The 27604-nt window shown below is 48.2% G+C and overlaps 1 long non-coding RNA gene across 2 annotated transcripts in view; it reads right to left on the bottom strand.

Annotated features, from left to right (window-relative positions):
- The window catches only part of LOC123593359, an 80518-nt gene that overhangs the window by 18901 nt on the left and 34013 nt on the right, over window positions 1-27604 (bottom strand). Inside the window, exon 3 of one of the 2 annotated variants that reach the window (XR_006710280.1) lies at window positions 24044-24277. The exons of the other annotated variant lie outside the window; for it this stretch is intronic. This is a non-coding gene — a long non-coding RNA (uncharacterized LOC123593359). The remainder of the gene's footprint in view (window positions 1-24043; window positions 24278-27604) is intronic. 2 annotated transcript variants of the gene reach the window in all.

Genomic DNA, 27604 nt, shown 5'->3' with positions numbered 1-27604 from the left:
TATCTTAATTTCAATAAGCATTTAGTTTGCCAAAGAGAAGCACAGTGCGCGATGTGCTTCTATTATCCTCTTTCTGTCCTTCCTCTCCGCTTTCTTCTTCCTGTGCTTTCCTCTTCAGGAGTGAGAATCTACAAGGCTATATGCTTCAACATGCAGCCAGCAGTCCCATTGCCATCAGCTGTCCTCTCTGGTCATACCTGGGTCTCTGGGGCCCTCTGACTGGGCCTACACAGCTCCAAGTACCAGATGGGCCGGTGCTGTGCTGGGTCAGTTCCTCCTGGGCTTTCAGCTGCCCTGCTACATGTGGGTAGTCAGAAACTGAAGGCTGTGACTATAACATTATCCCCACTGTTCACCGGACCTCTTGGCCTCTCTAGGTTCCAGGTAGTTTCTAGGATATACATGACCGGACCATGGCAGAACAGCCCCTTTGCACACAATCAGAAATTTGGGGCTGGTTTACCTAGGCATGAGCCAGCCCTGCTGGAGAACTGAATCAGAACCTCTAGGGTAGAGCCCAGCAATGTATGTCTTAAGCTTTCTGGGAGACTCTGTTACATGCTCAACTTTGAGGACTTTGGATATAGAATGATGGGGTAGCATGGGGACCTCTTGACTGAGGAGTGATCTGGATGGCTGGTCTGAGGAAGGGACGCTCAAGGCTGAGACAGGAATGAGAAGGATTCATGTGAGGTGCCAGAGGAAAAGTATCACTCGCTGTATGGATTTGGGTCTTAGTTCTCTAAGAATTGGGAGTGACAATAGTTCTCTCATCATAAAGTTGTGACGAGGATTCAGTAGGTAAAAGGCTGAGCACAGACTTTGCCAAAATGTAAACTCACCATCAATGATTACTTTTTATTATTTAGAGCATAATATCACCAAACCCCAGCTCTTGGGCCTCCAACCATAAGAAGACGGCATGGAGCCTTTTTTGGAAGCCCCCAGGCCAGCCCAGGTGCCACCCCCAGGGGTCTGCTCTGGAGTGTCACCAGGATTAAGATCACAGGTGGAAGAAACAAAGCTTCTAGGAGTCTGCATTCCAGGGAATGCCTGGATAGTTTCTACCTAGCACACCCCCCTCCTACCCATGTGGATTTTTTCTATTTTCAGGAATGCCAGAGTAGGAGGGCTTCTGTGCATTTAAGCAGTGCAGATCCTAGTAGATCTTCCCAACAAAATGAGGTGGGACACTTGGTTGAAATCAGAGATGTCCAGTCATCCAGCCAGTCATCAGCTGTACCACAAATCTTGCCCGAGAGCCTACTAGGTACATGGTTGCTGAGCTCAGGAGGCTTAGGACCTAGTTGGTGGATATACGACCCATAAGCAGTTGCTCAAAATACTAGGTAGAAAATGCTATTAGGGAGATGCTGGACATTCAGGGGATGGGGAGATTGATTTCTGCTGGGGGGCTGGGGACACTTTTCTGGATGTACCATCCCTTCGGGACATCCATCATTACTTGTAGGAGCTTCCAAGGCAAAAGAGCTTGTTATTCCCTCTTGAACCAGTTTGCTCTTGGGACTGCACATCAAAAACTCTAGTTCATAGAAATCCTCAATTCTTAAGCAGAAGAGCAAAAGACTCATGGTTGGTTTAATCTTCCTGACAGCCCTTTAGAAGGGGAAGAAGACGTTTGAGAGCCACTCCCATCATGATTTAGAACTGGGAGGTCCTTAGGGAACGCCTGGACCAATTCTCCCACTGTAGAGATGAAGAACTGAGGCCTGAGAAAGAAGGGATGTTGGGGCGCCTGGGTGGCGCAGTCGGTGAAGCGTCCGACTTCAGCCAGGTCACGATCTTGCGGTCCGTGAGTTCGAGCCCTGCATCGGGCTCTGGGCTGATGGCTCAGAGCCTGGAGCCTGTTTCCGATTCTGTGTCTCCCTCTCTCTCTGCCCCTCCCCCATTCATGCTCTGTCTCTCTCTGTCCCAAAAATAAATAAACGTTGAAAAAAAAATTTTTTTTAAAAAGAAGGGATGTTGCCAAAGCTATGCACTGTTGGGACAGTGCTGGGACTGGAATCATGGCCCTGTGCCCCCAACCACCACCCCCATGGGGGTAAGATCTTGGGGAGGGAGGAGGTTTGCTTGCAAACATTGGTCTGGATTTACTACCAGGAGCTCCTGGGACCCCTGTACTGGGTCTTTTTGCTTATCCATTACAATTTCTTGCCCTTGTATCCAGAACCTATGCCCACCCATGTGGAACTGGCTCCTGCCCCCAGGGGATCCAGACAAAGGCCCAGATGCTGAGGCAGGGGCCACATATTATTCATACCATTCCTCCTGCATTTGCCCTATTTTATCACCTCTGACCATTGCCCTGGACTTTGGTCCCCAGGGGCTGGGCCATTTTGTGGGATCACTGTAGTTTCTGCTGAGAGCTTGGTTGCTCCTCCCAGACTCCCAAGCTCTGACCCATGTTCCTGTCAGGTCTTCTCTACCCATAGCTCCTGATCACCAGGCAGGTCCTTGGCCTTTGCCTGGCTCTTCCTATCCAACCCAGGAGTGATCCCCCACCTCCAAGCTTCCCATCCTCTAACGGCTTCTCCAAGAAAGATAAAACCCTACAAACCCTACAGCGCATCAAGAAAAACTTCCCAATTCAGCACTGCTTTAAAAGTCAGGTAGATTAATAAAGCTAGAAAAGAAAAACATAAAAATGCATGTTTGACTAATGAAAATTATACTGCTTAGAGTCAATGAAGTGAACTTAGGTTAATTGATCATCCAGGTAACAACAATTATTTGCATCATTACCATGTGTCAGAGTAGCTTTGCTCTGAGTTTAATTTGATGATACTACTGAGCTCTGGAAAAGTATCCTGGGCCTTTGTATTTGCCACTAATGTAGCTTCATCATCTGCTTCCAATTTTAAGTAGGAAGAGTATATATTCGTTTAAAAACTTCCTGTCATACTCAGATGTCCTGACAGCTGTTAGTAAATCATTGTGTCAAAAGATCACAGGAGCCATTTTGGGTCAACCTACAGCCCAAGGAAGGATTCCGCTTGTGCCTCTCTGGGAGAGGTCATCATCCAGTCTGTTGAGGACTTCTGGTGATGGGGAGCTTACTACCTACCAGGAACTCTGATCTTTGAGCAACACTAATGCAGGACAGTTCTTTCCTAGGTGGAATCCAAATCTGCCTGTGTGGCTGACACCGTTGGTCCTGCTTCTGCTGATCTAAAAGTAAGTGAACAGCCTTTCTGTCATCATCTTCCATGTGACAGTCCTCACAGTAGCTCAAAGACATTGAGGTTACTAGGTCCCAAGAGACAGCACGATATAGTGGTTAAGAGCCTATTTGGTTTCAAGTGCTGGTTCTACCACCTGTTGGCTATGTTTATGTCTAGAGAGTTATGTAATCTTGACCAACCTCACTTACCACAACTGTAAAATGGCAATAATAATGTCTGTTGCATGGATTACTGAGACGATTAGTAGGCTAATACGTGAGAGGCATTTAGGATAGTGCCTGGCACATAATAAGCTCTATATACATGCTAGCTGCCATTATTTGCTTAGTCTCACAGGCCAAATACTCTCATTGATTCACCACTTTCCTTTTAAAGATTATTTAAGAATCCCATGTGGAAACAACTTGGGAGTCATATGAGTTTCTTAGGTCAGGTACCAGAAAGAATATAGTGTTGTTATGAAAATCAAATGGGTTATTTCAAATAAGGTGCAGAGTACAGTTGCTTAGCACATAGTCCCAATAAATATTTGCAATTATGGTTATTGGTGCTTATTTAACTATTCGAAAATAGAGAAGAGAGATTGTTGGATGACATACATGTCTCAAATCTAACTGACTTTTGAATAACTTAGATGTGTACCTAAGTGAAATGTCTTAAATAAAGATTAGGCACGTGTGCAGAAAACTGCTCTAATTACTCAGCTCGTGCAGACACATTCCTGTCTTTGGAGACCCACAAAGTCTCAGTTACCATTTCCCCCCAGGTATCGCGCTTCACGGTGATGAATGGGAACTGATTCTTGGAATAGAAATGCCATTTCCACAGGGCCTCAGCAGCAGCAGCAAAAACATTAGGTCGGTGTTTGAAATGCACAGGCTTGGAGAGAAAGCCTGGGGGTGCCTCTGAGAACACCCCCGCTCAGCCCTGAGACTCATAGAGAATGGGGAAGCCTTTCATAAGCAGGAGTTCCTGGAGCAGCAGGGACTCCTGGGATCACAAGCAAAGCAAAACCTTCAGATATAGCTGTTCCAGGCACAGCACCTTTTTCTGGGCAAATAGGCCATGCTGTCTAGGAAACTCCAAAGGAATAAATGCCTCCCTTTTTTCAAACCGTTTTTACCCATACTTTTTTTTTTTTCCAGCTGTTATTATTTGAGTATGACTAGACCTTCACATTCATTCTCTCATTAGACTCACAATGCCTAACTGAGGCTGGGAGTTTTATTCCCATTTTATAGATAAGGCAGTTGAGACTTATTGTGTGCATATATGTAAAGTCACTATTCCAATTCTATCACTATTCCATCACTATTCCAATTCTCATTTCCACACACTCTATGAAGTTAGGCACAGCCAAACAACCTTTGGCCAATAAAATGAGAGTGGAAGTGAGGTGGCTCATTTTAAGAACTAGTAACTGAGTCACCATGCTTGCTCCACGTTCCCTTAGTCATTGTAGAAGCAGTAATGAAAAGGAGCTTCCATAAACCCGGGTTCTGGAGTTACTAGTATGAGTAGAGCCTGCAGCAAACCTTTAATGAAACTGTAACATGAACCAGGGATAAACCTCTGTGATTTAAAACCACTTAGACTTTGGCGCTGTTTGTTACTGCAACGTAACTTGGACTATCCTGACTGATACAGAAATATTAAATAACATATATAAAGTTACACAGCTGTGGAGCTGGAATTAGAAGCCAAGTTTGTCTGATTTCAAAACTTGTGCTCCCACCTATACAGGATTACACCATCTCCGTTCTTCCTACCTCCCCAGTTCTCCACTCACCGCCTTCCCCATCCCAGCCTGCAGGTTCAGTAATGATGCTCTAAGGATAAAGCTCTCACTCCACTCTGTCTGGGAGTAAGTACTTCCCTGCCCCCTGGAAATTCTCCTGGACTCCCCATGGCTTTTTACAAAGACAGCCTGGGACCCAAGGGCAAGGGAGGAAATGAATGGAGCCCCCTCAGACTCAGAACCCTGGCCATCCTCTTGTGCCCGTTACCCTCTCTCCCATCTGGGAAGACCCTTCCCCTACAACTCCAACTGCACTGGTTGCTTGCTTTATGAAAACCACTTCATGTCTTCTCATTGCCTTCCTGAAAGAGGCCTGACACTCAAGGGCCACCATGAACCGGTTCCTGCTTCCTTTCCACTTTTTATTCCTGTCTTTCCTCCACAGGAGACCCTTGCACTGGCCACCATCCATGAGCAACCTCTTATCACCCAGACCTCCCAGGCACAAACGTGTAGAAATCTCCTCCTCCCTGAGCTTTTCTGTCTTCTTCTGCCAGTCACACACACAGCACATCAGTTGTCCCCTCCCCTCCATCCCCCAGCTCCCTGTACCCACCTCTATCAGAGAATGACTTACTCTGCCTCATCCCTGTCTGTGCATGCTAGGTCTCCCCCGGACTGAGGCCCTCAGGCCAGCGGCCACGGCTGACTTCTGTCTGCATCCCCAGTGACCCCACAAAGCCCGGCCCAGAGTGAGGGCTTCTGACACTGTGGCATAGGATGTTAACAGGGAGCTACCCGAGGCCTGAGCTTCCACAGCAGATCAAAAAGGGCATTTTGTAATGTCCCCTCCACCTCCCTTGAACAAAATCCAGCGGAAACAAACAAAAACAAACAAAACGTGCTCTCTTCTCTAAGGCCCAGACTGGTTCTCCCCCAGCGCTGTGCTTTCAAACATCATCTGCTTTCCTGCTCCAAGGTCTATCTATCATCTTTGCCAGAATCTGTCCCTGCGGGGGGCCGTGGCACGAGAATAGTCAACATTTAACACAATCAGAGCTTGTTCCATCCTGGGGGCAGTGGGGGTGGGAAGCTGGCAGGGCTGAGCACAAACGCCTACGGGGCAGGATTCTCCCAGGAGAATCTCCTCCCCCACCCTCCTCCATCCCATCCCTATTTTCCTTTTATCAAGGAGGTAGGGCGAGACCAATGCACACACTGGCCCCATCTGAATGTCCCCCTCTCCTACCCACCCTGGCCACACACCTCAGCCTCATTAAGTGTTCTTACCTACCCATCACTACACAGCAGTCAGCGGCCAGGGACTGAGGAATATAGGTCATTTTCATGTCTTCGTGTCTTTAGCTACTGTTATACCTGCACATTCACTTTACAGAAGTGCAGCTCATGGTGGAAAATCCTAACTTAAAGAATCCCAGTGGAATCTGAGGCAGCCCAAATGTTTGGAAAAGGGGAGAGAAAGGAGAAAGATCACAAAGGGACATACGAAGTTGTTGTAAAGGGGATCTATGTTTAGGACCTTCCTACCTTTCAAGTTTCTGGTTTTAACGTTCACTCATGGACCAGGGCAGGAATGACAGGTGAGTACTGGAGAACCGGTTTCTAGATTCCTCTACAGCAATATTCATGTCCAACAAAGTCCTATTTCTGTACATGACCATGGTCAGGGGCATACTCAGGGGGCAATTCAGGCTACGTACTGTGAAACAAAGGTAAGAAGGAAGGATCAAGAGAAACAGTGGCTGCTTCCTGGAATTCCCTACCATCTACTCTTTGCCTTTCCCGGGTGAACATGTCCCCACTGTGCTGAATGGGTTATTCCCAAGCCATCGTTCTGTGGCCCCAGGAGCAGCCATCGGATGCCCTCCTTGACCGTCTGTGAAAGCTCCCCAACACAGGATTGAGATACCTTCGCAAAGCTGCTTCCTACTTGTGCCTGGTTTGGGAGCACAGAAAAAGAGCACAGTTATGATTAAGCATGTTCTAGTTCCAGCTCACCATGAAAACAACCAGGTTCCAGTCACTCTGCTCCAGGCGGCACAGAGCCTCCTGGGTCTTGGAGAGACGGCAGCTTCCCCCCAAAGCACCCAGGAACAGGCTGACTGATTGAGATGAATTCATTTTTCCTCCCAAATACAGAGACAAGTACTTACAAATTGAAAAAAAACTGATGCTATATCTGCAAATTAAGTTATTCTTTTTCCAACAGCCTCATTCTTTTAGCATCCTTCTCATAGTTTTAGGGCAAATAATATTTGTTTTCTCCCTGCACAAATACAAAAATGTTTCCAGCACTCCGAAAATCTCTGAATTCCATTTCCGTAAGCATTTGCTGAGGTGTCACTGGCCCTGATGCCTGGCAGTTGGCTAACGTTCCTTGAGTACTTACCATGTGCCAGGCATTTCCAGGTGTACGATCTCATTTAATCCCCTGCGTGGAATATTAAACCCTCACATAAACCCTCTGAGGAGATATTACGTCCACTTCACAGATGAGGAAACTGAGACTCAGAGAGGTGAAAGGCTCGCCCAAGGACACACAGCCTTTCTCCAGAGCCATGCCCTTTCTTAGGACCCTGTCACCCATGAGACTGCAGGACCCTTGAAGGATGTCAGCCAACAACAACTTGAGCTGCTGGTCAGTCACCAGAGCCCAGCTCAGGCTCTGGCAGAAAATTTTTACGACTGAATGAATAAGCAGTTGCGTGAATTGCTGCCACTTAGGTGGTATATTCCACTACTCTGCTTCTCTGACCCTGCTCTGGGGTCCCTGGATCCAAGACCTCCTCCCAAGTCACATCCCTCACCCCACAGCCACACGCGGCTACGCAGCACACAGAACCTGAACGTCAACAGCTGCATGAGGAGGAAACCTCCCAAGAACTACCTCTATTCCTTGGAGAGTTCATTTGTGCATGTGTGAATGGCAGTGCCCAGAACAACCACAACCATCCAGCTGGCACAACAGTACTCCACAGCCCTGCAAGATCCTTCAGCCGTGACCTTGACTATCATCACAGCAGCCGCAGCTGGTAGGAGAGGAGGGATTCCTCTTTGAGCAAAGGGGGAACCAGACTCAGAGAGCGAGACCACAAGAGAACTGAGCCAGGGTTCCTGATACCAGGCTCAGTGCTCATTCCTTTGCCATATGATTTCCAGAATCTTTTTTCTGACTACCAAAATCACGGAGATCCATTTCTAGGGCCTGGTTTGCAAGTGGGTTTTGTTTTGCATGAATAGGAAAGAGTATGTGGTTGATTAGTAATGTCTGCTATGAGCGAGGGTTTAAGAGCCATACTATAGGTGAAGTGTATTCATGGATCATTCCCCAGACTCTAACTAATATGCCTTTTCCTCTTTAAAACAAAACCATTTTGAAATTACCTCCTTCTGACTGTCTCCAGCTCAATAAAATTTTCTGACTTAATGGCCAGAAATTTCACCTGAATGCTACCTGGGAAAGCAGAGTTTGATAAACAATTTAACATAGGCTTCAAGATTGCAAGGGGAGTGTTTAATTTGCTCAAGAGACCCACTGTCCTCAAGGACTCCAGTCCATTAGCTTTTGTCCAACTAATGACAAGTGAGTTTTCTATATTCATTAAAGCAGACTTGGGATTTGGCTTGAGGGGCAGTGAACTGAAGAGGAAATAGCACTGGACTCAGGAGGAATGTTCTTGATTACTTGCTGTACATTTTGAAAAAGAATAAAATGGTGTTTTCTAAAATCCTTTTAAGTCAGTCTTCTCTCCGATTCAGGTTCTCATCTTCCAGTGAAAACCAGGGGACTTCCCCAAAGGGGTTTTTTAGGCCAACTCAAGCCAGCTCAACTCAGCTCAGGTCACTTCGCCAGCCACCCCCGTCTGCTTCCACAGGGCTGTGCTGGCACAGGTGGGAAGGGAAGAGGCCCAGATTGCCCTCAGAGGGCTCACAGTCTAAGGGGGCACCTACAGGGGAGAGCAGCGAGGGACAATCACCTGGGGGTCACTGTTACCAATGCCCTAAGCCCCTGCCTCTGCTGCTCCGGCTTGCAGAAGTCATTGATTTCAGTATGACAAACATTCACAGGGGTGCTACTAGGTGCCAGTAGTCTTGCAAAAAAGAAGAAGAAGGAGAAGGAGAAGGAGAAGGAGAAGGAGAAGGAGAAGGAGAAGGAGAAGGGCAGAAAATGTCACCACGCCCTGCTCTATCCCTGCACTTTTGTTTCGGCCACCGCATCAGTGATGGAGTCTGGGTTGCTCGCTGATCCCCCCGCTGGGAATAACTCCCCAAATGCCATAGAATAAGGTCAGAAGGCTTTTGAAGCTGTGGCTAGTCCCATGGCATCTTTGTGTCAATTAGGAAAGAGCCTTGTATTGGAAGGAGACAGAGGGCTCCAAAGAGTTGATTGGAGAGAGTTTAGTGAAAAGGTTGTTTATTAAGGTGTGGCCAGGGGTAAGAAAAACCAGCATGGGATGGTGGAACACCCTAGCAGCAGAAGGGAGCCGTGGTACCACTGTTGGGCCAGAAGGGACAGCAGGAGGCTGCATCTATGGTAAGGGGTACCTGACAGGAGCGGTGGACCTTCATAGGCACAGCCACCACCAAGCCAGCGGTGGGAGGGGGGGGGGGCAGCTGAGGGGATAAACACCCCAGCTTCTCTCTCTGCCAACCCCCACCCCACCGTCTTGTGCTGGCGCCTCCCACTGGCTACATAGGAAGCCAGAGAGGAGGAAGCCTGGTGGATGCAGGCCACGGACTTCGGCCTTCTAGGTCACAGAGAAGAAGGAGAAGGGTAGAGAGAAAACATCTGAGCACAGAGATGGCCAGCAGAGTACCCCTTCCTCCAGACATTTGCTGTCATCTGCTGGAATGTCATGAGACACATTCTACTCTGTGATTCCAACATAGATAGTGGCCCGGAAGTTGGTTTGTGCACCCATCAGTGCTCATCCCACTGTCATCAGGTCTGATGCCGGTCTCACTTCTCCCCCAAACAGCCCACAGTCTGGCTCCCCAAACAACCTGAACAGAAGTCCTGCTTCTCCAGATCATGGCTCCCTCCTCTGTAGCTTCCTCCCCATCATCACTGTACATCCAATCCAGAAAGCCCAGGGAAAATGCTGTCTCCTCCTTGAAGCCTGCCTGATTTCACCAACTGGAAGCCATGTCTGCTTCCTCAGGGATCCTCACAGAGCTTCCCCTGTACATCTTCCTCAGCGAGTCAATACCATGGGGTTTGTTCATCTCTGAATTCACCCCAAGTGCCCTCCAACAGCCAATGCTGTCCCCTGTGAAAGCATCCGAGAAGACACTGGCCATGTGCCATGGTGGTTTAGAGTCCAACAGACTTCAGAATCCAAAAGGTGGGACACGAATCCTGGTTCCACCCTCCACTAGCCTTTAGTTTTTAACAAATCACTTCACATTTCTGAGCCTCAGTCTCCCCATCCCAGCCATGGGAATAATAATCCCTACCCCAGGGCTGTTGTGAGAATTCCGTGAGACTGTGTTTGTGGCACTCACTAAATGATAGCTTCCCTCTTCTTCCTCCAATAGACTGGGTGTTCTTTGAGAGCACATCGTGCCCATCCTGACCCACCCTTGGCTCTCAGAGTGGGCCTGGTGCTCTGGGGGCGGGGTTGTACAATTAGGAATATAATCCCTAGGGAATCTCTGCTCCTTACCTGTGCGACCTTGGGCAAGTTACTTGGCCTCTCTGTGCTATTTACTCATCTTTAAAACAAATGATAGAAATAGTAGTGTTGTTCCTAGCTAATATCCATGCAGGGCTTTCTGAGGGCCAGGCACTATTTTAAGTATATGATGTATATGAACTCATTCAATCCCAAAACCACATTAGACAGTAACATGGTAGCCTTTTGCTGTTCACCAAATACTTCCAGTTCTCTTTCCAGGCACTTTTTTTTTTTTTTTAATTTTTTTTTTCAAGGTTTATTTATTTTTGGGACAGAGAGAGACAGAGCATGAACGGGGGAGGGGCAGAGAGAGAGGGAGACACAGAATCGGAAACAGGCTCCAGGCTCTGAGCCATCAGCCCAGAGCCCGACGCAGGGCTCGAACTCACGGACCGTGAGATCGTGACCTGGCTGAAGTCGGACGCTCAACCGATTGCGCCACCCAGGCGCCCCACCAGGCACTTAGTAGTCTTACACATGCCCACCCCCTGGAGTTAGAGGTAGCCACATGACTCACTTTGGCCAATGAAACGTGAGCAGCAGTACCGTCCAGGAGGAAGCCTCATGACGGTGCATGATCCACTCTCACCCTCTGTCAAGAGACCAGTAGCGTTCCACATGACAGTTGTTCTGGGAGTCTGGGCCCCAGGGTAAACAGTGGCAATGGCATAGACCCAGTGCCCGTGGCTGATCCAGGAAGGACTTGCAATGTTACCGGGGACACTTCAGGCCACTGAGACCTGAGAGGTGCTCGTTACCACAGCATAACTTAGCTGATCTAACGCTCGTGGGGCCTGTTGTCCCCATTTCATGGTAAGGAAACTATTATCTATGTCATGGTAAGACTGAATATTACGTAGTCTGGTCTATGTAAACTAGTATACAATAAGCCCTTCTGAAACTCTAGCTATGATAGGTACAGACACAGGCATGGACACAAATACGGACACAGCCCACGGCTCCAAGGTATGGCTCTGGGCAGCCCCAGGCCACCACAACCTGGAAGGAAGGCCAAGGACTCCACAAGCACATTTCTGCTGCTCTACCACAGGACGGAGCTTGGAAATCAGCATCCTCAGCAGATGCCAACCTTTCCCTTGGTTCTTCTTGTCTGTCCGGCCATCGACCTTGACTCATTAGCAATTGCTCCTGGTTGCATGTGAGCTGGCAGTCATGGATTTTCTTTCCTTCTGGGTTAAATTTCTGGCTATCAGTGAGTGAGTATTTGTCACCTCCAGCTCCCCTGCATCTGGCAGAGGCTAGAAGAGCTGGGAGGCTGAGGGGCACTGTGACAACCAGGAAGGGGCAGGTACCCCCGGGTACCCCTCCAGGACCATATTCTCTGATTACCTGCATCACGTCCCAATCATCCCTGATTGACAAAGGGTAAGATGATTGAGCATTACAGTTGCACAGTGCTCCCCAGTTTAGGGTGAAAACATTTTCCTTTTCTTCATACTCAACACTCACTGACCACAGGGCTGGTATTGCTGCCCCCACCAGCTCACAATTTTAATAACAACAATAACAATAATAATAGCTAATCTTTCGAGTGTTTATTCTGTGCCAGACTAGGCTAAGCACATGACACGCACTATCCCATTTTACCCTCCCAACAAGTATATGAGACAGGGTTATCATCATCATCTTACAGATGAACAGATGAAGAAACTGAGACGCAGAGAGGTTGCAGCAAAACTGAAGACACAGCTAGAAAATGGTGGAATCCAAAATTCAAAGCCAGGTCAGTCTGGCTCCAGAACCCCAGTGCCCTAATAATAGTGGATACAAAGGGTTGTGAGGAAGAGAGAAGAGGGCTGGTATCTCATTTACTCCTCATAACAGCCTTGTAAGGTGAGTCTTGTCACCTATATTGCAAACGAAGTTGCTGAGGACCAGAGACATAAAGAATGTCACACAGCAAGCAAGGGGGAGAGAAGAGTCATTCTCCAACACACTTGTCACCAAAGCCTCTTCTGTACAGGAAGCCACCAGCCATTGACAGTGGAGACAGGCTCATAATGCAGAAGGGCACCATAGACCAATAACACATTTAATGGAGATATAAACAGAGTTTGAGGGGGAAGCACAGAGGAGGGGTAATCCAGGAAGGCTTCCCGGAGGAGATGGTATTTGAGTAAAGACAGGAGAGAAGATATCCTTGCTGAATTTCTGCTTTCTTGTAGTCAGGATACTCAGACCACTCTAAAGTCGGGGGAGGAAGTTTGGTCACTCTGATTCCCCATTCTCAGACCATTCAGAGCACAGCCAGGCCGGGCGTGGTGGTAGTGGTGGCCTGCAAACCCCCAGGGGACACACCCATCGGGCCCTAGACAAATTTCCCAGCCACATCTAATTTCCCCGCTGCATCCGAACCTGTCTTCTTGTAATTGTAATTCCAGCCCCATTTATTTTATACCCACCTGTCCCCATCTGGAAGGAAATTGAGTGAGAGTAAGAAGGGAATAAAATAATAGGAACTTTTTAGTCTGGAGCAGTCATCAAATGCTCTCTTTGCCCATCAGACTGGTATTTAAATAGAGGAGGGGTCTGGGGTGGGCAGAGGGCATTGTTAACAACCGCCTCGGTGTGGCAGCAGGAGACAGGAATAATAGACTTGGAGAGTGTTTTCCAGATTGTGCTGAAGTGATGAAAAACAACGGGTCCCAAAATGGAAGTAACAGCACACGGAACCCCTCCGTGGGTCCTGCAGGCAGCGGCGGAAGCACTGCCTGGCTCCTTTTCTAACACGACTGAATTAATTCAGGGACCGTGCGAGGCTTGGACTCCCATTTCGATTACAGACAGACCTAGTTTTTGCAGAACTCATTAACTAGCAGGTCTGCGGGGACCTGGGCTTCCAAGCCTTGCTGGACAGGCCCCGGGAGCCGGCTTCTGAGGAATCCAGGCTCCCGGAGTGCGGGCCAGACCTGTGCTGAAAGTCGGGCCTCGGAGGGAAGCTCTCGCCGCTCTTGCGAGTTTGAAAGAGGTCAGCGTGTGGTGGAGGCGGGAGGAGCCCGGGCAGTGTGCTTCCTACCAGCACACCAGGCTGTGACAGTGAGGGATTCGGTACCAGGGGCCGTTAGGGTCGGACGAGGCTGAGTTCACAGGTCATCCTCCCAGCAACAACGAAGTTTGTCAGTGCGCGACAGGAGGGCACTGACACCACAAATGGAGACACGTGGATGTGTTTGAATGCTACTGGTCCTCAAGGTTCAGCTCCAGGGCCCCCTCCTCCAAGAAGCCTTCTGAAACAATCCACCTTGTCGGGATGCCCTCTCTCCTCTTGTTTCTGCCCCTTCATACTGGACAGTCAGCCCTTCATACCCTGTGTGGCAGGTATTTCTGCCCATTTTATGTCGCCCCTGCTGAGCTGTAAGTTCCAAGGACAGGCTCCTTTGATCCTTCATATTCCTATCCTCAGCTCGTATCATCTTTCATGTTTACTTGTTAATACATGAGTGCATAGTCAGGCTCTGTGCTGACAGCTCGGAGCCTGGAGCCTCCTTCGGATTCTGTGTCTCCCTCGCTCTCTGCCCCTCCCCCACTCACACTCTGTCTCTCTCTCCTTCAAAAATAAACATTAAAAAAAAATACATGAGTGCATAAATGAATGAGAAGTGGCTATAGGCAAAAAAAAAAAATGGTAAAAAGAATACAATATTTCATGTACCCTCACAACAGCTTAATGCTAAGGGATGAATGAAGATAATCCAGTTGAGTGCCAATATACTTACATATTCTAGGCTGGCCTAGAACCATGTGGAGGCAGGTTCCTCGTGGGAATAGCAGAGCATAATAGTTAACCCAGACTCTGGAACCAGGTGGTTCAGTTTACTTTCTGACTATGAACTTCACTGCTCTGTGACTTTGGCTAAGTTACCTATCTCCTTTGTGCCTTACTTGCCCATCTGTAAAATGGGGGTGATAAAATGGTACTGACATACCTCATAGAATTGTTATTTGTAAGGTACTTGGAGCACTGCTTACCACAGACTGATGAGCCATTACCCCCACTCTTTTCTGAGTCTCACCTTCCTTCTCCCATCACGCACACCTCACCTCAGCAACCAAACTGTGCTGAGTCAATGGGGGCCCCTGGTGGCCAAGACAGGAACTGTCTAATCATTGCTGTTTCACCATCTTGCTCATTTAAGCCCACGCAAGAATACTGAATATATCCAGCACCACCCCCCCTCCTTGCCTCTTACTGTTAATGACTCGGTTTACACCAACTCAGATGCCCTCTCATACATAAACATGCATTCTCCCTAACTTTCATCCGGTCACCTTTAATTAAACATCTTTCTTCATCTCTGTTATCTTTTGCTCTCCCCATTCTATCTCGTTTTGGTCCACCTGAGAGCTCCAAGTGTATTTTGGCTAATAAGCTTGATAGTAATGCTATGCTGCACTGTCCACTGATAGCCACTAACCATGAGTGGCTAGTCACATTTAAATTTAAATTCATTAAAACTAAATAAAATTAAAAATTCAGCTCCTCTCTTTTACTACCTATACTTCAAGCGTTCAATAGCTACATGTGGCTAGGGGCTACTGTACTGGATACAGAACATTTCCATCGTTTGCAGAAAGTTCTATGTTTATGCAACACTGCTCTACATTCCTCTAGATAAGAAGGAAATGTAATTTCAGCTTCTAAAAAGAACAAAATAAAGCACTAGTTGTTTCCTTTCTGTATATATATGTCAGATATGTCTATCTACTTATCTATATCTGTACATACTTTATATAATAAAATTATCTCTGTATCTATCAATCTAGAGAGAGAAGGTTTTCATGCATTATAACATTGAATTTATTTAAAATACTTGGTATTTGGAAATCTTTTGGTACTTCATGAAGGTATCTGACAATCATCTACGATCTAATTCAACCTGCTTTTTCTCAAACATCAATATTCAAGATAAACAACCACCTATTTGTTACACAGTTCTAGGGACTTGGAATTTTGTTTACTTACCAGTGATGCAGCTCCATTGTTAGTTCAGCTGCCGGTCCAGCTACTGAAGAGCTGTGTGACCTTGAATACATTCCTTTCTCTCCTGGGCCTCCCGCAGGAGGCAGGATTGCAGAGAATTACTAACAGTCTCCTTTTAGCTCTAAGAAAAGTTTTGCTTCTAGATCTGTTTTCCATCACATGAATGTAGAGAAGCTTGTATTAAATGGCCATTAGGGTCCACAAAAGGTTTATTACATAGGCTTTATGGGCTGGCCTGAGCGCAGAACAAACACTTAATATCTATTTCTGTAGGAATCTGCACTCTGAGGTCCAAATGTTGGCTGTGTCTCCATTGGGGCAGTCAGCACATAGACATCAGCTTCCACCCAGGAGCCTAGGAGAGCAGGTATCAACATTTAAAAGCTGGCCTGGCAGTGAGGAGGGGGAAATATCTCCCATAATTCCTTCTTTCAGTGCCATCATAAACTGTTCTTTTAAAATTGCCTGATTAACTCTAGGGAGAAAAGGTGCCAGGTAGATTGTGTTAGACAAAGACAACTATCCTTGCATTTGCTAAGCTATTCATGGTATGTTACTATCAATCACACTGATAGTGGTAGGAATAGCACCCACCCTCTGTGTACTTCAAGTCCATGAAAGGTTGGGTGTGGAAGCCCACGCTATGCAACAGCCCAGGAAATGGATACTCTTCCTGCTGGAGAAGCCCATCATTTCCTCTTTACCTTTTTCTTGGAAAAATAGCTGGGAAGGGGACATCCACAATGTGTGATGGCTGTGTCCCTGCTCCCAGCTGACTGGGAAGATATCTAACATAAGCTGACACCAGCAGATTGTCTCCTGAGACTCTGGAGCCAGGACACTGACACTGGCCAATGAGCCATAGGGAATGGAGTGAGAAGGCCTTGGAGGCTTGTGGGCTAAAGGTACCATTTTGGGGATGTCTTGATGGGTTATATGTGAGAAGATGAACAAGGAGAAGAGCCAGTCTGCAGAGCCAACAGAATGTAATAGAAGTCCAAGAGATGGAAAAGAAACCAAGCATTCTGTGGTAGAGGGGAGAATGGACAAGTGACCAAGTGGAAAAATTAGACACCTGAGGTCTTTCCGGTTCCTGTAGAGGTCCACACTTTTTATAACTGGATGCTCATAGAGTCTCTAGTGTTTTCCTAACTTCCTCTTTTTACCTGCCCTCCAAGTGGGTTTCTGTACCTTGCCTCCAAATGATTTTGACCAGGCTTTCATTGTCTCAAAACAGAGCTCCGATAAAATGATGGATTGTGTCTGTCTTGCCCATCCTGCTTCCAGAACTGATTTTTGTAAATACCATATGATGGCCTAAAGGGCCCAAAGGAGAAAACTAGAAGTTCAGGGATTCAGCAGTTCATTATCAAGCATTTCCTGGGCATCTCCAGTGTGCCAGGTCCCGAGTAAAGGACAGAAGGGTGTCCTTTCCTCTCCATTTCCAAACCCTCACCAGCTGTGAGGGCTCTGCTCAGTGCCGCCACTTCCTTGAAATCTTCCCAGATCTATGCACATACACATACACTCCCCAGAGTTGGGCTCTCCCTCCCCCAGACTCCCATGAAATAGCTTCTGCATCTCTTTTTGGGCATTCTGCCTGTCTTACAGTTCTGCGCATCCCGGGCTCAACCTTTACTAGTATGTGAGGTTCCTGAGAGCAGAAACTGACTCCCGCTCACCTAGTTCACCTGCCCAGTGCCTGGCACCAACCAGGTGATAACTAGTTTTGGAAGGAGTCCCTTGACACACATTTAGACCATATTTTTGATCTCCAACAAGTCTAACCTCTTATGGGTGCTCATTCAAAGCTGTGGAATCAAACACCAAGTCTCCAGAATGTTCTGGAATGTGACTGGGCACAAGCCCTCATTACAAAAAAAGGGACCCCACAGCTGCGAGAATTAGCTGATAGACAGTGCAACTTGACTTGCTACTTTTCCAATCCGACTACTCTCATTTTGCCAGAAAGCCATCTCAGGTGACTCTGCTGTATTAAACACCTTCTTCCTCCCAGTACACCCCTAGCTCTGTGCGATATTATTCTGGGCAATGGTGGCCAGGAGAACATCCCAAATAAAGAAGTAAGGAAAGGCCCTAGCTAGCGCTGGGTGGCCGATTTCTATGAAAATTGCCTGGATAAGGGCTTGGGCCAGTTTTACTGGCTTGACTGATTTGTTCACTGAAGTGATTGATAAGACATAATCACCTAGATGTTTGGACCTCTAATTCGGAGAACTCAGGTGTTTGTCCATATGCTTTTCTCATAGTGTTAACCAGCAAAGGAGTGGTTCAGCACCACCCCCAGGAGGATGGCTTCTCCATCAGCCCCTTTCGTCTCAGCGGTCTTAATTAAGAATATCACACAGAATGATCAAATGTTCATCACCAAACAATTATGAAAAACTTTGTCATAACAGGGGCCAGACCAACTTCTGATACCCACAGCGTAGGTTACATGTAAACTAAGTTCCAACATCACTAAAACACTAATGTTGGTTAAGTTTTTGGTCCTTTTTCTAGATCAGGGATGCTAAATATGCTTCATTTCTCTTATCAATGCTCATTGTTCAGTGGCACTTGCTTAGAGCCTGTGTTGAGAAAGATTCTGAGGCCCAGAGTAAAGTGCTGATGGGTGACTTGGATTTCACAGGGTGGAAACTGGGACACTGAGGAAGGTTACTCCAGGCCAAGGGGCCAGGACAGATAAAGGCTCAACCACTGGTCCATCCTTGGGGACATGTGCACCAAGTACCCTGAGAGCACTGGCTCCTGATCCAAAAAAAGACCACAAGCCTGGGTGTTGGGGTACAGTCCAATGAACAACAGCTGGGAAATTTGGATTGAGAGCATTTGGACATGACAGACACGCTTTATAGCAGTGGTGGCCCCAGTCAGCTATGACGGCAGGGAACCCTGAGGACCGCGGCTGCAGTGCAATTCTGCAAGGTCACTATGACCCCCCCTCCTGCCAGTGGCTCCCTCTTCTCACCCACCGGGGACAAGCCTATGCCCGTTTCATCAAGAAACTCAATGTTCATTAAGGCTGCGATTCCCAGCCTGGCAGGTGGTGCCAATGTGGTGGTCCCCTAAGCCTTTCACTTGTCTGTCTTTCCGCTCATCCCAGAGACTCTCGTGGTCCCCAGGCCAAAGGAAGCCCCCAGGACATGGGGCTGTGGCCCTGTCCCCAGAAGGCTCCTGCCACAGGGGGTTAAATCTTGCCTTTGGCCTGCGCCCCCTCTCCTGTCCTCCTCATCTCCCAGCACTGCCTCACCTGCAGACGGACGTTCGACTCCAGATTTGAATGGAATAAAAACTGACAGTGTGGAGCCATGTTCAGGGCTGAGCTACAAAGGATTCACGCAATTATCTTTGTCAGAATTCATTTTGTCAGCATCCCTCTCTTCTTCAGGTTGCACGCTACTAATATCTTTCAAAAGTTTGAGGAGACTGAGAATAAAACGAGGGAAGTACCAGGAACATCTCCACATTAGAACAAACCGGACACAAGGCAGGGCAAGGGCAAGGTGTGTGAACCCAGAGGAGTGAGGGGGGAGGAGCCCTTGGTGCTGCAGAAAATCCCAGAATCACACTGGGAAGGGACCTTGGAGGCAACCTGTCCCACCCCACAATGTCGAAACCACTCCTCAGTCCCTCACTTCAGGGACAGGGGCCCATCACTGCTGAGCCCATCGTGGCATTCTAGGGGGGCATGGGCAGCCCCTGAAATGTTCCCTTGGCGCCTGGCCTCAAACACACCAGGAAAAGGCAGCCCTGAGTCCGGGACAGCCATCATGGGTTATCCCAACCGCTCCTGCACATCCTTCACACGCACGTGTGTGTGCACACACACCCCACCAACAGAGAGTCTATATGCCGATTGATCCAGCCCTGGAGTGCTTCTGCCCTGCCCTCTGGTCCCTGGTGTGCAGGTCACTTGCCTCAGCTATGGAGGGCTAACGGGGTCTCAGCCTTAACTTGTACAGAGCGGAGCACCTGCTCCCCGCTGGCCGCCTCTATACCCAGGCTTCCTCGTCTCAGTTCACTGCAGCTCCTCCCTTTAAGTTGCTCAGACCAAAATCCTCAGAATCACCCTTGCTTCCTCTACCTGTCTCAAGTCCCACATCAAATCTGTCCGCAAACCAAATCGGCTCTGCTTTCAGAATCTGTCCAGAATCAGACCACTTGTCACACTGTCAGCCTGTCCGAGCCACCTCCATCCTCACCTGGAAAAGCAGGCTCCCTGCTCTCCCTCTGCTTCCTCATTCACCTACTCTTTCTTCTTCACATGGCAGCCTGAGCGATGCTTTCACAGCATGAGTCCAGTTACCTTCTCAAAGCCCTCCAGCGTCTCTCTGTGCTACTCAGAGTGACAGCGGGGGCCTCATGTTGGTCTACAAGGCTTGGTTCCCAGACTCCACTAAGGAATGTGGGCTCATCCCCTCCAGAAGAGGGGAGCTTCCCAGAAGAGGGGCAGGGTGCTGCTCCTGGTAGGGCAGGGAGAACGTGGACAAGGAAAAGGGAGGAAGGACACCCAGGCCCAGAGGAGGATGGGATTGAAGGCCTGGGTGGGGGGGAGGGGCAGCTCAAAGGGATAGAGCTTTGGGAAACAGTGGGAGAGATTCCTGGGAGAACCAGGGTGTTCAGTAGATGAAGACATTGGACTTCTACCCTGTGGACAATGGCAGAACTCCTGAAGGTGTCTGGGCAAAGGGCTGATGTGGTCACAAATGCTCTATTTCATAGGCCGACAGGGCCGTCACCCAAAGATGGAGGAGAAGGCCCAGAAGAACAATTAGAAGTCAGCCGGCAGGTTGTATGAAAGGAACACTAATTTGGGTGTCCAGAGAGCTGCGCCCCAGTCCCAGTGTCACCACTAATCATACTGGTGATGTTCAGTAATACCAAACCACGTCTCCTCCCTCTTGGCCCAATGGCACCTGTCATCGAGTCCCAGAATCACAGAGCTGCCAGGGACCTCAGAGGTCATCTAGTCCAGATTTCCAAACTCCGGCCTGGGAAATCAATTTACTGAGGTAAGAGTGTTTTTAAAATGAAATAGAAGAGAAGGGACTAGGTCAGAGTGCACTGCTTGTAGTAAAGATAAAATTGCTTTATGAAACTTTTGTTTTGAGTGTGTGTGTTGGTTCGAAATATAAATCCACTTCCATGGGTCACGGTAATGAATGTTTGAAATTCACTGATAAAGTCCACTCCCTCTGCCCTGTGTGAACTGTGTTTACAGCATTCTCAATAAAATGCGCGACCTCTCTTGTTCATCTCTGGGAATAGGATGACGACCCCTCCCAAGGCAATGCTCTGTGCATCAGAAGCACTTCCTCACGCTGAGCTCAGATTTGCCTTTTGTCCTCCTGTCCATTGGTCTTCCCCAGTTCTTTGACCATCTTCCCCCAAATAAACCCAGTCTGACTTCAGATAACAGCATTGAAAGAATGGGAGACAACTTTACAGGCCTCTTGACTGTGTTCTTTCAAGGCACTAAGCTCATGTATTTCTCATGTCTGCCCGGCACCTCTTCTCTGGGAAGCATGATCCGGGAGCTCATTCTGGGTGACCACCTCCCAACTCATAATCTACTCAGTTTCAATGGCCAGAACCCCAACCCCTGGCTCCAGAGATGGCCAGTGTGAGCACCACATCCCCTTGGTCATAGGGACTTGGCTCCAGGGCAGGAACACGGTCCGAGCAGAGACAGAGACAATCAGGGACTTTCGCTGAAACTATTAGAACAAATGATACAGTGCTAAGACAGTGGACTATAAGCCCAGAAGTGCAATGACCATCTTTGCCAAAGCCTAGGGAAAATGTGTCACTGAATGAAGCCAACACCGAGGAAACTAAAGGGGATGGAGAAAGAAAGCAAGAGCAAGAGAGAGAATAATAGTTGCTGTGATGGGCTGAAATGTGCTCCCCACCCCACCCCAATTATGTTGCAGTCCTAACCCTCAGTACCTCTGAATGTGACTTATTTGGAAACAGTGTCTTCACAGAGGTAATGAAGTTAAAATGAGGTCATGAGGGTGGGCCTTCATCCAATATGGCTGATGTCCTTATAAGAAGGAAAGGATTTAGACACACAGACAGATGTGCAAGGAGAGAAAATGCTGTGAAGACACACAGGGAGAATTCCACATGAAGACAGAGGGCTGGAGTGACACATCTGCAAGAAAAGGATCTCCAAACATGTCTGGCAAACTTCCAGAAGCTCAGAAGAGGCAAAGAAGGATTCCCCTACACTTCCAGGGGGACTGTGGACCTGCCGACATCTTGATGTCCAGCATCTGGAACCGCGAGACAGTACATTGTTGTTGTTTGCCACCCAGTTTGTGATGCTTTGTCCTGCCAGCCCCCAAGACACTAACACAGCTGCATATACTTATATAGCACTTACCGTGTGTAAGCATTTTACATACATTAACCTATTTAATATTCACAGCCCTATAAGGTAGTACTGTTTTTACCCCCGTTTTACAAATGAAGAAATGGAAGTACAAAGATGTTAAGTAACTTGCCCATGGTCACTTAGCTTATAAGAGGCAGGGACAGGATTCGAACGCAGGCATTGGCTGACCATTAGGCAATACTGCCTCTCAAGAGAAGTAGTGTCTTGATGACGCTGTGGAGGCTCTGGATCCAATGGCTAGAAGCCAATTACAGGAGCCAAGAAATATCCAGAGCTCAAGTTCTTTTGATTTGGGTTTCTGTTGCCAACGAACCCACCCTGGAGGCATCCCAGCTCCGTAGAGCTTTGTTCTACAGCCTGGTTCCCAGATGCTTTGTCATCCTTACCGTCTTCACCCCCACCCCCATTCCCTGTACACTGCCACCAGGGGGTGGCCTTCTTGATTCCTTGCCTTAAAACAAACCAAGGTTCTTAAAAATGACACACTGGCTCTCTGGTTGGTCCTCAAGGACCAAAAGGCAGAGAGTGGCTAGCAACGAGCAGCAAGAGGGCTGAAGGGAGCTTTCTGAAAAATTCATTAGGGAAATTCTCCCTCCTAAGTCTAAGGCAGAGAGAAGTAGAAGAAAGAGGAATGAAGCCAAACATGCAAGAAATTCATATGGGGCTTTACAGGGGACTGGGCATGAACAAAGATTTGAGGGTTGACTGGGAGACATGTAAAAGAGAGGGGAGGAGGAGGAGGGGGAGTGGAAGGAGGGGAACAGGGAAGAGGGAAAGAGGAGGGGGAGAAGGAAGAGGGCTAGGAGGAGGGGGAGGAAGTGGAAGGGGAGGAGAGGGAGGAGGAGGGAAAGAGGGAAAGGAAGGGAGAGGAAGAGGAGAAAGCGGATGCCTCTCCAGTGTCTCCCATTCCCACATGCCTCTCCAGGTCCAGTCAACCATCTCTTTCCAAGCATCTCTCCAATCTGGCCCTTTATCTCCTACAAGAAACCTCACGACTGACAAAATCTTGTGAACAGATAGTTAAAGTGCTCCAAAGGAAGGGAGGCTTCCGATGAGCAGTAGAACTTTCCAGTCTAGAGCTGAGAGAACACAAGGTCACACTCCAGAGAACCCAGAGAGCCAAGGAAGAGGTATGGGAAACTGACCATCAGCCCCAGACCCAGCCCTTAGGAGGCAGCCTGTAGCAGGTGAAAGATAGTTTCAGGCCAACATAAAAAGTGCTAGGAACAAAAAATGGGTGATAAACTTCGATAACAGGATCTCTTGCTGTCAAATTGCAGCATGTTGAAGGATTTAGAGAGTCTCAGAGGCCTCTGATGTGAGATGGTTTGGTAAAGCTTGTTGGTCTTAATGCTGACAGCAGAGAGGGACGGATATAGACCAAAGTGGGAAAGAGGAAGGAAACTGAAAGACAGGACGGGAGCCAGAAGAGAGGGACAGGAAATACAGAGAGGGGAGAGGAGAGACAGAGTGGAAGATGAAAGGGGAAGAGAAGACACGGAAGGGTCAGGATGGAGAGAGAACTGGTGGGGGACTGGCAGAGTGACAGGTGCCATCATTTGTGGGGCAGAGGTGCCCGGACGAAAGAAAGGGCCCACCGACTGCAGCCCAGGGCACCTGGAGAGCGGCCTCGGTTCCCGCAGGAGTGGCAGAGGAGGCCAGGAGGCCGACACATGCTGCTAATAAATGACTCTCGCAGTTGATAACCCTCGTTAAACAGAACTTCACAAATGGCTTAATTTGAATTTCTAATACTTGATAGATTTCAAACCCAGGACAATTATCTTTGACGTAGGATCAATAAACAGTTCCCTGGCCTGAATCCCCCAAAAAAGGGGATGCTTCCAACAGGGTTGCTAGGATTAAAACTCCTTCAAATGCCGAATAAACACTGACTTATCTCTTTTTAAAGAACTTTTCTGTAAGGCAAAGGTTAGCTTTGTAAGGAAAGGCTGGATGAAAATTAATCTAACTTACGGTGACCTCCTCGAGCTGGGTTTGAATTACATTTCCACATGGCCTGTGAAGATCTTTCACGTCTCTCGCTCCATTAGTTGGTGTACTTAGCAAAGGTCAGATAATGAGCAGACGTACTTTCCAGTCCAGAACATGATCCTGCCACATGGCCCCTTCCACCTTCCTGGCGTGTCTCTGTTGGAGGTCACCGGTCTGGGTATGAGCCATCTTTGCGATGCCTCATCCTGAAGGTTCCTGAGAACGATGGACATTACCATTGCCACCACAGCTCTGGGATGTCAGAGGTCTCACATGGTTGCCCATGCTCTGGGGCTGAGAGAATTTAATAGAGGCCCTCAAGTTTCTTATACTCACAAGGGGAAATTCACACATCCCTTTCAGGGAACTGCTCTGTTTCAACCTGCTAACTAAATGTCAAAAGAGGGGAGGGAAGGAACTGGAAAAGGAAGCCAGTGTGATAAGAAAGCTTCATATGCCCCCAAACCCAGAGTCTTCTGTCTTTTGGTCTCATCCATGGCAGGTTCACATTCGCATGGGTCCCTGAGCTTCTCTGTTCATTTTGTTCCTTTACCCTCAGAGTGGGATCAGAATTCACTGCTTTCAGAAGATGGCCAAAGAGCCTAAAGGAAGCATGCACTGGATAACAATAATACACACTCATAGTCCTTCTGCAGGAGCTGGACCTCCCTGTTCTGAGAACATAAAGGACGAATTGGGTCAGACCTTGCCCCCAAGGACTTTAAAATTGTGGAGTAACAGATGTGTATGTCATTGACTGGCACACACGGGCACTAGAGATGCCTGTCATGGCCTCCCCACACCCATCAACCTCCTGAGAGACTATGCCTCCAGGTTTCCTGGGGCTGGATAAGAATGTTCAACCTGTTTATGAAATGAAATTCAACTTGTTCTCTTTCTTTCTCTTTTGAGCTCTCCCCCGTTCTCTATCACTTGCTATATCATAAGGCATCTAACCACCTACTTGGCCATGTTTTCTCTAGCCCCTTCCCTACTATCATTTTGGAAGTTGTACATTCTACTCCCAGTCTTTCAGTGTTGACCCTTTGAACATTTGAGTGCTTGTTTAACTGTATACTTTGCTAAAAGCTTAAAGGGAACTGGTATCTTTATCCTCCTGCCCTCATATTCCCCACGCTCCAGACTTCTTTGTCTAGAATGGAAGCCTGTTTGCAAACACGAGAAAGGCATTGCAGCTGTTCTCCACTTGATAGCCATGTGGAGCAGTAAGGAAGGTGTGGTGGGAACTGAGGAGACTTTGGGGAGCTACCAGAGGGGAGCTGCTGGGTCCCAGGCAGGACACCAGAGCCAATCACAGATGGCTGCCCAAGAGTGGGCTGTGGCCAGGGCAGTGCTGGGTGGTGACTGCAAGAACCCAGGCACAGCCTGAGGGCCAGGTGGCTCTGCCCAGAAGCCCTCCACTCTTCCTGAGAGAGAAACTTCAGGCCACCCACTCCCTGAACCCTGGTCACCAACAGCCCAGTGATTGAGCAAGGGAGAGCCTTTGCCCAACTCATTGCGGGGCTCCCCCTTGGAGGACACCTCTCCACATGCCCCAGGACCCCAAGCAGGGAGTGGGAAGGGGCTCCCGTGCTCTTCTCTGGGATGAAAACTAGCACACTGGAGCACCCCAGCCTGGGAGGGCACGACGGATATTCCTGCTACACGCACTCGAGGGTTCCCAGCTCTCCCTTTTCCTTCCATTCTTTGCCTTTCATTTAACTGGGCCGAGAATCACGCTGGTGACAAACCCTCCCATAGGCAAGAGAAACTGAGATGAGACCTGAAATCGGACAAAAGCCAGAACCAGAGCCTGCAGCCTTGGCAGGTCCTCAAATCCCAGAAAGCCCTTCAGAGGATCTACCTGAGGTTCCCCGCATCTGGCCAGCCCGGCTGCTTACATTTGTTATTCTTCTGGAACCAGCTAGCCAAATGAATAGAGGGTATTTTTCATTCCCTACTCAGGACCTAGAGTGAGCTTTTTAGAATGTAGATTGGGTCTTATCCTTCCCCTTTATAAAGCCCCTTGATGGCTTCCCACCCCAGCCCCCTTAAGACAAAATCCAAATTCCTTACCGTGCCTCACAGGGCCCCGTGTGTGCTGGCTGCTGGCTGCCTGAGGACATGCTGTCCTTCCCTTTCTTTGCCACCCCAGCCCCGCACGGCCACTCTGCGCTCCCTGAACTGCTGATCTCCGTCTCCTTGCCAGCTCTCACCCTTCGTACAAGCTGGGCCCTCAGCCCGGAACACCCCCTCTCCTCTGGCCCCAGCTCACCCCTGGCTTGTTTCTTCTCATTCTTCAAATTTCAACTTAAATGTCACCTCCTTGGAGAAGCCTCCCTCTCCAACCCCCCGCTGAAATGAGGCATCACCACCTCCCTCTCTTTGCAGCACTTCCCCCCGACGGTGATTTACTTCTCTTCTTGTTTATCCTCAGTCTTGCCCCACAAGGCTGCAAGTTCCACTGAAAAGGACCCTGCCTTGTTCACTACTGTTTCCCCAGCACCTAGAACAATGCCAGGCTACCCATAGGCTACTCAGTAATTATTAGTGAAATGAATGAGTGGATTTATTAAATAAGCATTTATTGAGCGTTCCAAGGTTGCGGTGAAGAATGAGTGAGGCAGTACTATGCAAATATGAATGGCTCTCATTGTCAGCATCATCACTATTTCTAGCCGAGATGAACTTGCAGACCTGAGCATGGGCCAACCACCAGCCAGTTTTGCCAGGCTGGTTATTTCCAGCACAATCTGAACAACAGCAACCACTGAAAAGGTCAAGGTTTCACCACACTTGGCACAACAAGGATCATTTACAGTCCGATCATTTGGATTAATTTCTTGACTTTGGTTTGATCTGTTTTTGTCAAGCAAGCAAATATATATTGATATTTGCAAAAAGCTTCCCTGCATGTGGTGCCCACTAAAATATGGCTGCATTTTCCATAGTAATTGTCTCTAGAAGCTCATTCCCAGCTGCGCTGGCTCATTTAGCTAATCTGCAGTAAGTATGGTATTGATCCAAGCAGCAAGGGAGGAGCACATTAGCCTGGCCCACAGAAGGGTCATTACTTTGGCTGCATGGTCACTTTACAGACTTGGCTGCAGACTAAAAGCCACCCCGAGAAATCAGCCTTCTGCTCTGACCTCACCCCAAGCACCACCGTACTTACTCACCCAGGCAGTGGCAACTGAGCTGGCCACAAGGAGAAAGGCAATGTGCTGACATTTCAAGGAGACCCTATCACTCCCAAGAAAGAGCTCCTATCATTCATTCTTTTCGTTCATAACTGACAATAGCTTCTAAAAATGGTAATACTCAATGCTCGCCAAGATGCATTAAAATTGATATTTTTATATGCTGTTATATATGCCCACAAATGTCCAGAAATAGGGGATTGGTTAACTGAATAAGCTATTGCACATATTTTCAAAGAATACTCGTCAGTCATGGGAAAGTATGTGTGATTTATGAAGTGGGGGATGGGGAGGAAGCAGCTTTCAAAACAGTGTGGACATTTTGTACACCATCGTCCCAAAA

Source organism: Leopardus geoffroyi, chromosome D4, assembly GCF_018350155.1.
Source record: "Leopardus geoffroyi isolate Oge1 chromosome D4, O.geoffroyi_Oge1_pat1.0, whole genome shotgun sequence".
NCBI classification, from domain to species: Eukaryota; Metazoa; Chordata; class Mammalia; order Carnivora; family Felidae; genus Leopardus; species Leopardus geoffroyi.
This window is presented reverse-complemented; position numbering and strand designations above follow the sequence as displayed.